Source organism: Hippopotamus amphibius, chromosome 9, assembly GCF_030028045.1.
Source record: "Hippopotamus amphibius kiboko isolate mHipAmp2 chromosome 9, mHipAmp2.hap2, whole genome shotgun sequence".
Lineage (NCBI taxonomy): Eukaryota > Metazoa > Chordata > Mammalia > Artiodactyla > Hippopotamidae > Hippopotamus > Hippopotamus amphibius.
Window position 1 is genome coordinate 103,555,024 of NC_080194.1, and position 12,441 is coordinate 103,567,464.

Below are 12,441 nucleotides of genomic sequence, written 5' to 3' on the forward strand. Positions count from 1 at the left end.
ACTGAGATAAAAGGCTTTGGCTTTGGTTTTGGCTTTACAGTGATACAGAAGACCAGGCTGTTGACCTGGCCTCATGTTTTAAAATAATCTCTCTTGTTCTGAGTGGAGAAGGGGTTGGAGTGGTGCAACAATAGAACAGGGTGGACTAGATCAGAAGCATTGTGGTCTTCCAGGTGAGAGAGCTTGATGGCACCCGCCCTTATCCCAGAAGTCCTGTTGTGGCTGTGGTTCTCTTCACAACTGTGTCCCAGTGCCTGGGCCCTCCGTCCACACAGCCCTTCTGTCCACAGGGCAGAAGCACTTCAGAGGGGCAGAGGAAGGAAAGAAGTCCACCTTGTCGTGGACAATGCACCTTCCTGGGCGGATGCTGTCGGTCAGGGCCAGGCTGGAGGTCATTTCCCAGACGTCCACAAAGGCCACGTGGTCAGCAAAGGCAGCTCAGAGGAACCGGTTCATCTAGAGGGTGAACCAGTTGCTGCTGTACACGGACTTGTAGCTTGTGTTGGCCAGTTTGATGGCCAGCAGCGTGCGGGCTCCTGGGCCACCAGCGCAGCCACAGTGGCCTGGATCCTTGGTAGTCGTTGCACGAAGATGGATGGAGGGAAGGAGGTGAAGTGGGTGCCCAGGCTCAGCACCACCACGGTGTGGAGGTCCCCAGCCAGGCCACCCGCTTCATGGGCCACCAATTATAATGAGGCCACTGGTGTGTGGAGGGAATGCAGGGGCCAGCTGTACGCGCCAGTGCAGCACTATGCCCCGGGTGGTGTCCACAGCCATCAGAGGACTCGTCTAATATGTGGCATGTGGATCCCCACTGGCTGCAGGGCTGCGTGGAGGACGAGAGAGGAGGGGACGGGTTATTTAGAGCTGTACACTCTCAAGTTGTACAGATAAGGTTCCAGTCTTGACTTATTTTCTAGAACATAGGTATCCTGCCCTTGACTCAAGGCTGGTCACCCAGAACAACACATCTTTTTGGCCACGCTGATTGTCTCCAGGATGGGTGCTAGTCCAGTCTTAGTAATCTTAGGGGTTTTGCTGGAGCTAGGAGAAAAAAGTCTTCTTTTTTCCTACAAGACTGATTTGGGAGGATGGGTCATCTTGCGCCCTTGTTGGAAGAGCCCGCTGCTGCTGGGGCCACCAAAGAGGGACTGAGAATGAGGCTGAACGGTAGAAGGCGGAAGTGGGCAGTGAAGAGAGACAGCCTAGATGACAGGTGTGAGCACTGGAAGCCAGGTCCACGGCTTAACTCATCGGTCACCTCCTTTCCTGCCTAAGCCATTCTGCCTCTGTTTTCAGTCATTTACAAGATGAGTCTTGAATGGATGCAGACACTAGTGGAAATGATTCCTTAGAGACAGGTGATGAGGATGTTGCGGGGAGAGGGCTGACAACAGAGGGAAAAAGTGCTTAAGATATTAGGAGGTTGGGCCCAGAGTGGTTGTTTCTTTCAAACTTCTTTTTTGTGACGACACTTAGGAAAACTGGACCTGTGTGATTAGCTTCCTCTACTCACAAATCATTGGCAGACATTGGCTGCAGAATAACCCAGTTCTCTCCGAGAACAACTCTCTGCTCCGGTTTGGCTGACTGCCTGCTGCCTTCCAGACACCCACATCCTCCTCTCCTGCAGGCCTTTGATCCCTCTCCCCCCCACCCCCTTCCTCTCACTCTTCTCCACCATCTCAAACACCCAGGCTCAGCTCTCTCATCTCCTACAGAAAACCTCCCCTGAATTGGCCAACCTTATTTTAAACTCTAGCAATGCATTCTCTATATCACTCACTTAGCATTAGGTAATGCCTGCTGTTGGTCATTATTTCTGGAAATATCCTCTCCCCACTGTGCCTCTTGAGAGCAAAAGCTGCAAGGCCACTTGAAGTCTAAGCTCAGAAATTGCACAATATCACTTACATTCTGTTGACCAAAGCATGTGGTAAGCCCAGCCTAGATTCAGGGATAAGGAAATAGTCTCTCCATCTTGATACAAGGAGCTGCAAAGAATTTGTGGCCATTTTTTTCTGTTGCAGCATACCACAGTGGGTTAGTGCACGAGTTGGTGATGCTAAAATTCCCCTTCTTTTTTTGGGGGGGAGTGGTGGTTATCCTACGTTGTATTTTTATTTTTTGATTTTTTTAATTGAAGTATAGTTGATTTATAATTATTAGTTTCAGGTATACACCACAGTGATTCAATATTTTTATAGATTATACTCCATTTAAAGTTATTACAAATGGCTGTATTTCTCTGTGCTGTACAATACATCCTTGTTGCTTATTTATTTTATACATAGTAGTTTGTATCTCTTAAACCCCCTACCCCTGTTTTGCCCCTTCCCCCTTCCTTCCCACACTGATAACTGCTACTTTGTTCTCTATCTGTGAGTCTGTTTCTGTTTTGTTGTATACATTCTTTTCTTTCCCCCTTTGGCTGCACCTCCTGTCTTGTGGGATCTTAGTTCCCGGACCAGGGATCAAACCCGGGCCCTGACAGTGAAATTGCCAAGTCCTAACCATTGGATAGCCAGGGAATTCCTGTGTTTTCTTAAATGCAATCCTTGATGCCTTCTCCCATTCCCCAAAGCAGCTGTCAATCACACCACATCATTCCCTCCTCACTTCCAGAAGGGGGCAGCACTTATTTAACAGAGAAAGCAAAGACCATTGTCCTTGCTACCTCTGCTTCAAGCCAGCTTACCAAAAAACTCTGCGTCTGCACCTGGGCTCACCTCCAGAAGAGGGGTGATCCCTCTCCACCCCCACCAGACATTTTCTTTATATCCTTGCTGATTCCTCTTCATCACCTTCTATTTATTGCCCTGTTCAGACTGGCTCCTACCCTGACCTCTCCACTGAAAGGGCTCTGGGCAGTGCTGCTCATGAACGTTGTAATTGCCAAATCCAGAGGACACTTAGTGCTCGTTTTACTTGACCACCAGCAGCACTTGACGTTACTTCTTGAAACTTGCATGCCCCTTTGGCTTCCTGGACCGCACAGCACTGTTTCCCACTTACCTCACTGCCCAATCCTCAGTCTCCTCTCGGGGCTCCTCTTTCTCCTCATACACCTTAATAGTCTAGAAAAGGGTTTTCTTGGGTAAAAATTAAGTAGTTAGAAGAACATCTCTAATAAAAGGTACAAAGAACAGTAATGCAACAAACACGTGTGTCCTCACTCCCCAGTTTAAGAAAAATATATACATTGTCATTACTTTGAAGTCTCCTTTATGTTTTTCTCTAATCCCATCCCTTTCCTGGCCCCTCAGAGGAAACCACAACTTTGAAAGGAGTGTTTATCATTTAGTTGATTTTTTTTGGTAGGCTTAACCATATAGATTTGCATTTACACACGTGGATTGTTTTTGTATGTTTTTAAACTTTATATAAATAAAATCATATTGTAAATATTCTACATTTGCTTTTTTCACTCAATATTCTTATGCAGAGAATTGTTCATTTACTGTGGGTAGCTGTAATTCATTCATTTTCACATGTGTAGTATTCAGTTTTGTGAATTACCATCTAGTGTTGGGGAAAACTAGATATCCACATGCAAAAGAATAAAATTAGACCCTTATATCATATACAAAAATTAACTTGGAGCAGATTGAAGACTTAAGTGTAAAACCAGAAGCAGTAGACTCCTAGAAGAAAACATAGGGAAAAAGCTCTTTGACATTGATCTTGGTTGTGATTTTTTGTATATGACACCAAAAGCAAAGGCAATAAAGCAAAAACAAGTGGGACTGCCTCAAACTAAAAAGCTTCTTCACAGCAAAGGAAACTAAATGAGAAGGTAACTGACAGAATGGGAGAAAATATTTGCAAACTATATATCTGATAATTGGTTAATATCTAAAATATATAAGGAATTCATAAAACTCAACAGCAAAGAAGCAACCCAATTTAAATATTGGCAAAGGACATGGATAGACATTTTTCCAAAGAAGATGTACAGCTGGCCAACAGGTATATGAAAATGTGCTCAGCATCACTAATCCTCAGAGAAATACAAGTCAGATCCACAATGAGATACCACTTCACACCTGTTAGGATGGCTGTTATCGAAAAGATAGGAGATAACAGGTGATGGCAAGATTGTAGAGAAAAGGGAACCTGTGTGTATTGACTGTTAGTGGGAATGTAAATCATTACAGTCGTTATAGAAAACAGTATGGAGGTTCCTCAAAAAATTAAAAATAGAATTATAATATGATCCTAATCCCACTTCTGGGTTTCCAGATGAAATGAACTCAGTATGTCAAAGAGATATCTGTGCTCCCATGTTCCCTGTAGCATTATCCACAATAGCCAAGATATGCAGACAACCTGTGTTCATTAATGCATGAACGGATAAAGAAAATGTGAGGTACACATGTGTACACACACACACAGAGGAATATTATTCAGCCCTAAAATAGAAAATCCTGCCATTTTGGCAGCGTGGGTGAACCTGGAGGACATTTTCTTTCTTCCTTCCTTCCTTCCTTCCTTCCCTCCCTCCCTCCTTCCCACCTTCCTTCCCTCCCTCCCTCCTTCCCACCTTCCTTTCTTTCTTCCTTTCTTTCTTTCTCTCTCTCTCTCCCTTCGTTCCTTCCTTCCTTTCTTTCTCTTTCTTTCTTTCTTCCTCCCTCCCTCCCTCCCTCTCTCTCTCTCTCTCTCTCTTTCTTTCTTTCTTTCACATTTTCTAAGGGAAATAAGCCAGACACAGAAAGGCAAGTACTGTATGATCTCACTTGTATGTGGAATCTAAAAAGTTGAATTCATAGAACCAGAGAGTAAAATGGTGGTTGCCAAGGGCTGCAAAGTGGAGAAATGAGGAGATGTTGGTCAAAGGGTTTAAACGTTCAGTTATAAGTAAGTTCTGAGGACCTAATGTACAGCATGGTGATTATAGTCAACACTGTATTGTATACTTGAAGTTTGCTAAGTGAGTAGATCTTAGGTGTTCTTGCAACACACACAAGAAAAGGTGACTGTGAGGTGATGAATGTGTTAATTAGGTTGATTGTGGTAATCATTTCACAGTGTATACATACATTAAACCATTGTGTTGTACCCCTTAAAAAATCACGCTATATAAATATATACAATTTTTATTAGTCAAATATACCTCAATAAAGCTGGGGAAAAAGAATTTTAAAAGCAGTTAATTTAACATTAGATATTGGAATGACAAATTCAAGTCAAAGTTGCCAACAAGAGCAAAAAACTAAAAGAAAAAATTGGGGGACTTCCCTGGTGGTGCAGTGGTTAAGAATCTGCCTGCCAGTGCAGGGGACATGGGTTTGATCCCCGGTCCAGGAGGATCCCACATGCCACGGAGCAACTAGACCCATGCAACCACAACTACTGAGCCTTCGCTCTAGAGCCCACAAGTCATAACTATTGAGCCTGCAAGCCACAACTGTTGAGCCTATGTGCCACAATTGCTGAAGCCCGTGAACCTAGAGCCTGTGCTCCGCAACGGGAGAGGCCACCACAGTGAGAAGTCTACGCAACACAACGAAGAACAGCCCCCACTCACCGCAGCTAGAGAAAACCCGTGTGCAGCAACGAAGACCCAATACAGTCAATAAATAAATATTAAAAAGAAAAAGAAGAAGAAATTGGAAAGATGGCCAAAAAGTAACAAATGGGAAAGCTGGTTGGAAGGCCACAGAGAATGTAAGGAACAGATAATGGATCTAAGTCATAAGCATGTTTGGCTCTGTGTTAGTTACCCCTATTAATAGCAAAACCTTAAAAAAAAATAGCAACACCTTATGGTTAATTTAAATGTGACCGAAATAAGATCCTTTGCTCATTAACCTGGTATTGAATTTTCTATTAATTTGGTATTGAATTTAGAGGTTACCAAATTGGCATAGACAAATCCCACCCTATAGTGGGCTTCTCCAAAGAAAATTTTTGCTTCTGCCAAAAATCTAGGCTAATAACTTCCTAGAGTGTGTTAAATTAACACAGCTTGAGATTTTTCAGACCACTCTGGTTCTGTGAATTTGGGCTGCACATCTACCTGAGGGCTGGCTTGTGGGTATAAATTCTCCAGAAAGAGTTTTCTCTCTCCGCTCTGGACCAAGGTCCAAGACAGTCAAATTCTTTGAAATTCTCTGCTTGAGTGTGGGGTGGTGGACTCCTGTGCACACGATATGAGGGTGTAGTACTTTGAGATCCTGACTTTATGTCAAGTGGGCAATTTCCTATTAGACTCACCACATTGTCAAAGACCTTGGGGTTTGTATCCTGCTCTTGGCTTCCTGAGCACCAAATCTCAAGTTTCTTGAGCTTGGCAAATGCCCTCAAGGGGAAAGCAGTCTTCAGTGTATTACTCTCTGAATTCCCAGTTTCATTTAGATTTTGCCCTCTGAGAAGTCCTTTAAAATTTGACAGATTATCAATGCATTTAAAGATATTAAAATTATTTTTGTCATTTAAAAAATTTGGATTTATTGAGGTATAATTTACATACAGCAAAATTTACTTTTTTGTGTCATAACTATACTTTTTTTTTTTTTTAATTTATTTACTTTGTTGGCTGCGTTGGGTCCTCGTTGCTGCACACAGGCTTTCTCTAGTTGCGGAGAGGGGGGCTACTCTTCATTGTGGTGCACGGGTTCCTCACTGCAGTGGCTTCTCTTGTTGTGGAGCACAGGCTTTAGGCGCATGGGCTTCAATGGTTGTGGCTCACGGGCTCTAGGGCACAGGCTCAATAGTTGTGGCGCACGAGCTTAGTTGCTCCGTGGCATGTGGAATCTTCCCAGAGCAGGGCTCAAACCCATGTCCCCTACATTGGCAGGTGGATTCTTAACCACTGTGCCACCTAGAAAGTCCATAGCTATACATTTTGACAGATATGTAGTTGCATAACCACAAATGCAATCAAGATATAAAATGTTTTCATGACCCTAAAAACTTCTCTCATTATCCTTTGTAGTCACCTGCCCCTGGCAAGCATTAATGTTTCCTTTTAAAATAGCTTAGCCTTTTCCAGAATGTCATATAAAAGTACATCATAGAGTACGTAGCCTTCTGAGTTTGGCTTCTCTCACTTAGCATAATGTATTTAAGATTCATCCATATTGTTAAATGTAAAAGTAATTTGTTCCTTTTTATTGCTGAATAGTATTCCATTGTAAGGATGTACCACTTTGTTTATACTGGGCTTGTTGTATTTGAAGAATATTTGGTATATTAATTTCTTTTTTTTTTGGCTACATTGGGTCTTTGTTGCTGTGTGTGGCTCAGTCATCCTCACCAGCATTGGTTTGTCAGAAAAGTCATTTGTCACTGTTTTTTAATTTTAATTTTTAATTAATTAATTTATTGGTTACCTTGGGTCTTTATTGCTCTGTGTGGGCTTTCTCTAGTTGTGGCGAGCAGGGGCTACTCTTCGTTGTGGAGCATGAGCTTCTCATTGCAGCGGCTTCTCTTGTTGCGGAGAACAGGCTCTAGGCATGCAGGCTTCAATAGTTGTAGCATGAGGGCTCAGTAGTTGTGGCTCGAGGGCTCTAGAGCACAAGCTCAGTAGTTGTGGTGCACAGGCTTAGTTGCTTCGCAGCATGTGGGACCTTACCAGCCCAGGGATTGAATCCATGTCCCCTGCATTGGCAGGAAGATTCTTAACCACTGCACCACCAGGGAAGTCCTGTCACCATTTTTGAAAGTTACTTTTACTGGGTATAGTATTCTGGAAAATACTATAAAAGAAATAAAAAGTACTTCAAAGATGTCATTTTATTCTCCTCTAATTTATGACCTGAAGCCTGTTGTAATTCTTATCCTTGTTCCTCTTTGTGTGAGATCTCATATTTTCCCTTTGACTGCCTTGAATTTTTTCTTCGGTTTTCATTGGTTTAAATGTGATGTGTTTAGGGGTGTGTGTGTGTGTGTGTTTGTGTGTGTGTGTTCTTGGAATTTTCTGACCTTCTTGGATCTGTAGGTTGATGTTTTTTTAATTGTTTTTGGAAAATTTTAGACATTGTCTTGTAGGATTTTACAGAGTGAAGCAAGACACCGAGGCTATATGCAGGAAGCAGCATTTATTTATGCTGGCATAGGCCCAGTGGATTTGTATCCAGAGGCTGAGCCCTAAACAAAGCAGGGCAATCTCTTATACTTTTTTGTTAACTTTCTATACATTAGGCTTTCTTTGTCCCCCAAATAAGGTAACACGGAAGGTAGCATGTGACTTGATTGGATACTCTTCTTTCATGGCCTCTGGGGCAGCTTCAGAGTTACAAAGGCTACATAGTAACAGAGATATGCAGAAAACATGCAAGGGGAATTGCAGAGTAAGCAGATAACAAATGGACCCAGCTTTGTTTCTCTCCTGTTGAATTATGGCCTCTGGGTCCTCAAGTTCCTAGAGTTACCACTACAGCCTCTTCAAATATTTCTTCTGCATTCTTTTTTGCTATCTCTGCTTCTGAAATTCCAGTTAGTTACCCGTATGTTAGACCTTGGATGTTGAACAACAACTCTTGTATGCTCTGTTCTTTCTCTCCTCTTGTGTATCAGTTTGGTTGTTTTCTATTTAACTTGTTTTCAAATTCCATGGAAATACCCTGTGAAATCTACTGTGGTCCTTTGCTTTCTTCATATTCTCCAAAAAACCCAGCTACTTTGTTGGAGTCGACCAGATGCATTTGCACCAGAGCAGGGAGAAGGCTAGCAGGTATGTGCCATTTCCAGATCCTGGACATCCCCAGGGACCCTGGTCTTCAGGGCAGCACCCAAAACAGATCCCCACTGTGGGTCATGGGTCTGTCCTCTTGGTGGTCTTTGGTCACAAGGATGCTTCCAGGTAGCCTCCCAGATCTCAAATGGCCTAGGCAGGACCTCTTAGGTGGTGGGTGGAGGTCTGGGGGCTCATGGAGGCCAAAAATCCCTCCCTACCTCCCAGGGTTGGAGGCTAGTACAGAAGATGGGTCAGGTCTGAGAGCTCCTGGAGGAGAAAGTCCAAGATGGAGGGAGATTCTGAGAACTTGAAGGCAGATTAAGAGGCAGAGCAGGGTCCCCGGGGTGAGGGATGTTGCTCTCAGACCAGGACATCTCAAAATAGAGGATCTGTGGGTAGTGAAAGAAGAATCTATCAGTGGTTTGTGTTTTCCTCACTTTCTAATGGGAAGGAGATTTCCAGTCATCAATGTAGGACCCAGGAGTCCTGTCCTGCCTGTACCAGGCTGTCACTCACCAGCCTCGTGTCTGAGTTACCACCATATTTATTTGAAGGTAGCAAGCTGTTCTTTATGAAGGAAAAATTTATGTCTTCAAATAAAAGGAAAAAAATAACAATGATATCACCTCTGCCTTCTTACAAGAATGGCCTTCTTGCTTTCAAATACCTCCACCTCCCCTGCAGAAAACAATAATGAAAAGATAAATAAGAAAAAGTCATTTAGGGAAATGAAGAAACAATTCTAAAAATGTATGGATCAAAGAATAAATAAAAATGGACATAACATTCCGACCACATAGATACTTGGGGAATGCAATTAGAGCAAGATGTAGGAAATTTTATAGCCTTAATGCTTCTGTTTGAAAAGAAAAAAAGGTTGACATGGACTGAGCTATATATCTATTTAAAAAAGCTAGAAAAATCTGAACAAAGTAGAAAGAAGTCAATAATAAAGATAAAATGAGCAATTTCATAGAAAACAAAGCAGAAAGGATAGAAAAAGCCAAATTCTGACTCTTTGAAAAGACTCAGGGAACTTCCCTGGTGGTCCAGTGGTTAATAATCCACCTTCCAATGCAGGGGATGCAGATTCGATCCCTGGTGGGGGAAGAAACTAATTAAGATCCCACATGCCAGGGGCAACTAAGCCCTGGCATTCTAGAGCTCGAGAGCCACAATGAAAGATCCCACAACTAAGACCTGATGCAGCCAAATAAATAAATATTAAAAAAAGAGAAAAGACTCAACGAACTTCTAACAAGGTTTATTAAGGAAGAGAGAGAGAAAGCATGAGTGGGCTGATATCAGAAACGAAAAAGGAGACATAATTAGAGCTGGTGCAGATATGAAAAGTTATCTTTGGCAATACGTTTCAGTATTTAAACAGAATAGACGTACTTCTAGACAGCTATGTCAAAACTGTCACAAGGAGCTAGAGAACCTCATTATTATAATCATTTAAAAAAATGAACCAGTAGTCAAATATTTTCTCGCAGAGAAACCTGCAGGCTCAGTTGACTTCACCAGTAAGTGCTCTCTGAAATTTAGGAAAAAAATAATTCCAATCCTGCAAACATCTTCCAGAGAGAAGAAAAAAAGGAGGGAACTCCTCAGTTCCTATTATAAGGCTAGCATCACCCTGGTAAAATCTTACAGGGATACAGCGAGAAAGGAAAATTACAGGCCAACTTTACCTATGGACATAGATGTACAAAAATTTTTTTTTGGAGTGTTTTATTTATTTATTTACTTATTAAAAATTTCAACCTTGCCACATGGTGTGGCTTGCGGGATCTTAGTTCCTTGACCAGGGATCGAACCCAGGCCCGTGGCAGTGAAAACACCGAGTCATAACCACTGGACAGCCAGGGAATTCCCTAGATGTACAAATTCTAGACAAAATAGTAATAAACCAAATGTAGCAATGTCTAAGAAAGGTTAAGTCTCAACTAGGTTAGGATTATCTCAATAAGCAAGCTTGCTCTTACATTAGAGAAATAGTTTGTGCTGCTCATATCTTCTGTATTTATGTGGATTTGGGGGCCAGTTTAATTATTAATTAAGACAAGGATATGGAAAATAACCACTATGGTAGTGGACTTGTAAAAATTTCCCTGTAGTTCTAACAACTTTTTAAATTTGCTTTTTAAATGTGGATGCTGTTTTATTAAATGCGTTCTTGTTTAGAATTTTAATACATCCTCAGTGAATTAATTTTTACTCTTACACAATGGTCCCCATGATTCTTAGAGATTCCCTTTGTTTTAAAGTTGATTTTTTTTCTTATATTACTGTAGTTAAGCCAGATTTCTTTGACTATAATTTGCCTCGCATATTTCTTTCTCTTACTCAAGCCTTTCCATATTCTTATGCTTCATGTGGGTCTCTTGTAAACTAAACATAACTGGGTTCTTTTCAACACATTTTATTATGGAAAGTTTCATAATACATAAAAGAAGCAAGAATAATGTAATGAGCCACCATCAACCAGTTTCAGTAATTATCAACCCATGACCAATCTCATTTCATTTATACTCTACCCTCTTCCCTTCCCTCTTCCCTATATGATTTTATTTACTATTTTTTTAAAAATTTTAATTGAAGTATAGTTGATTTACAATATTGTGTTAAAGTGTATAGCAAAGTGATTGTTTTATACACACACACACACACAAGGGTAAGTCAAAAATTATCTGCATTCCAGTTATATTAAAACTTCTGTAAATTCTACAGCCAGAGTGCAGATAATTTTTGACTTACCCTCGTATATATATTCTTTTTCAGATTCTTTTCCCTTATAGGTTATTATTTTATTTTATTTTATTATTTTTTTTGTGGCTGTGTTAGGTCTTAGTTGCTGCTTGCAGGATTTTTCTAGTTGTGGCGAGCAGGGGCTACTCTTCATTGCGGTGCACAGGCTTCTCAGTGCGGTAGCTTCTCTTGTTGTGGAGCATGGGCTCTAGGCTCGCAGGCTGCAGTAGTTGCAGCATGTGGGCTCTGTAGTTGTGGCACACAGGCTTAGTTGCTCCGCGGCATGTGGGATCTTCCCGGCCCAGGGATCGAACACGTGTCCCCTGCATTGGGAGGCGATTCTTAGCCACTGCGCCACCAGGGAAGTCCCATCTTTTATAGGTTATTACAAAATATTGAGTATAATTCCCTGTGCTATACAGTAGGTCCTTGCTGGTTATCTATTTTATACATAGAAGTATGTATATGTTAATCCCAAACTCCTAGTTTATCCTCCCTCCATAATATTTTAAAGCAATTCCCAGACAGCAGATTGTTTTATCCGGAAACATATAATATTATAGATTTTATCTAGAAGCATTTCAGTACACATACACTGTATGTACTTACATATACACTGCACTTAGTGTATTTAGTGTACTTAGCATATGTAGTGTATACTTCAGTACACACTTGTCTTAAAAAAAAAACCACAATACCAGTTATCAGACTTAAATGTTTTACCAATCTTTTTTTTTTTTTGGCCGCCTTCAGGATCTTAGCTCCTCCATCCATGCCCCCTGCAGTGGAAGCATGGAATCCTGACCACTGGACTACCAGGGAATTCCCTTACTTGTCTTTTAAAATAATTTTATATCATCAAATATTACTCACCATTTAAATTTCTGGACTTCCCTGGTGGTGCAGTGGTTAGGAATCTGCCTGCCAATGTAGGGGACACGTTTTTGATCCCTGGTCCAGGAAGATCCCACATGCCGGGGAGCAACTAAGCCTGGGTGCTGCAAGTACTG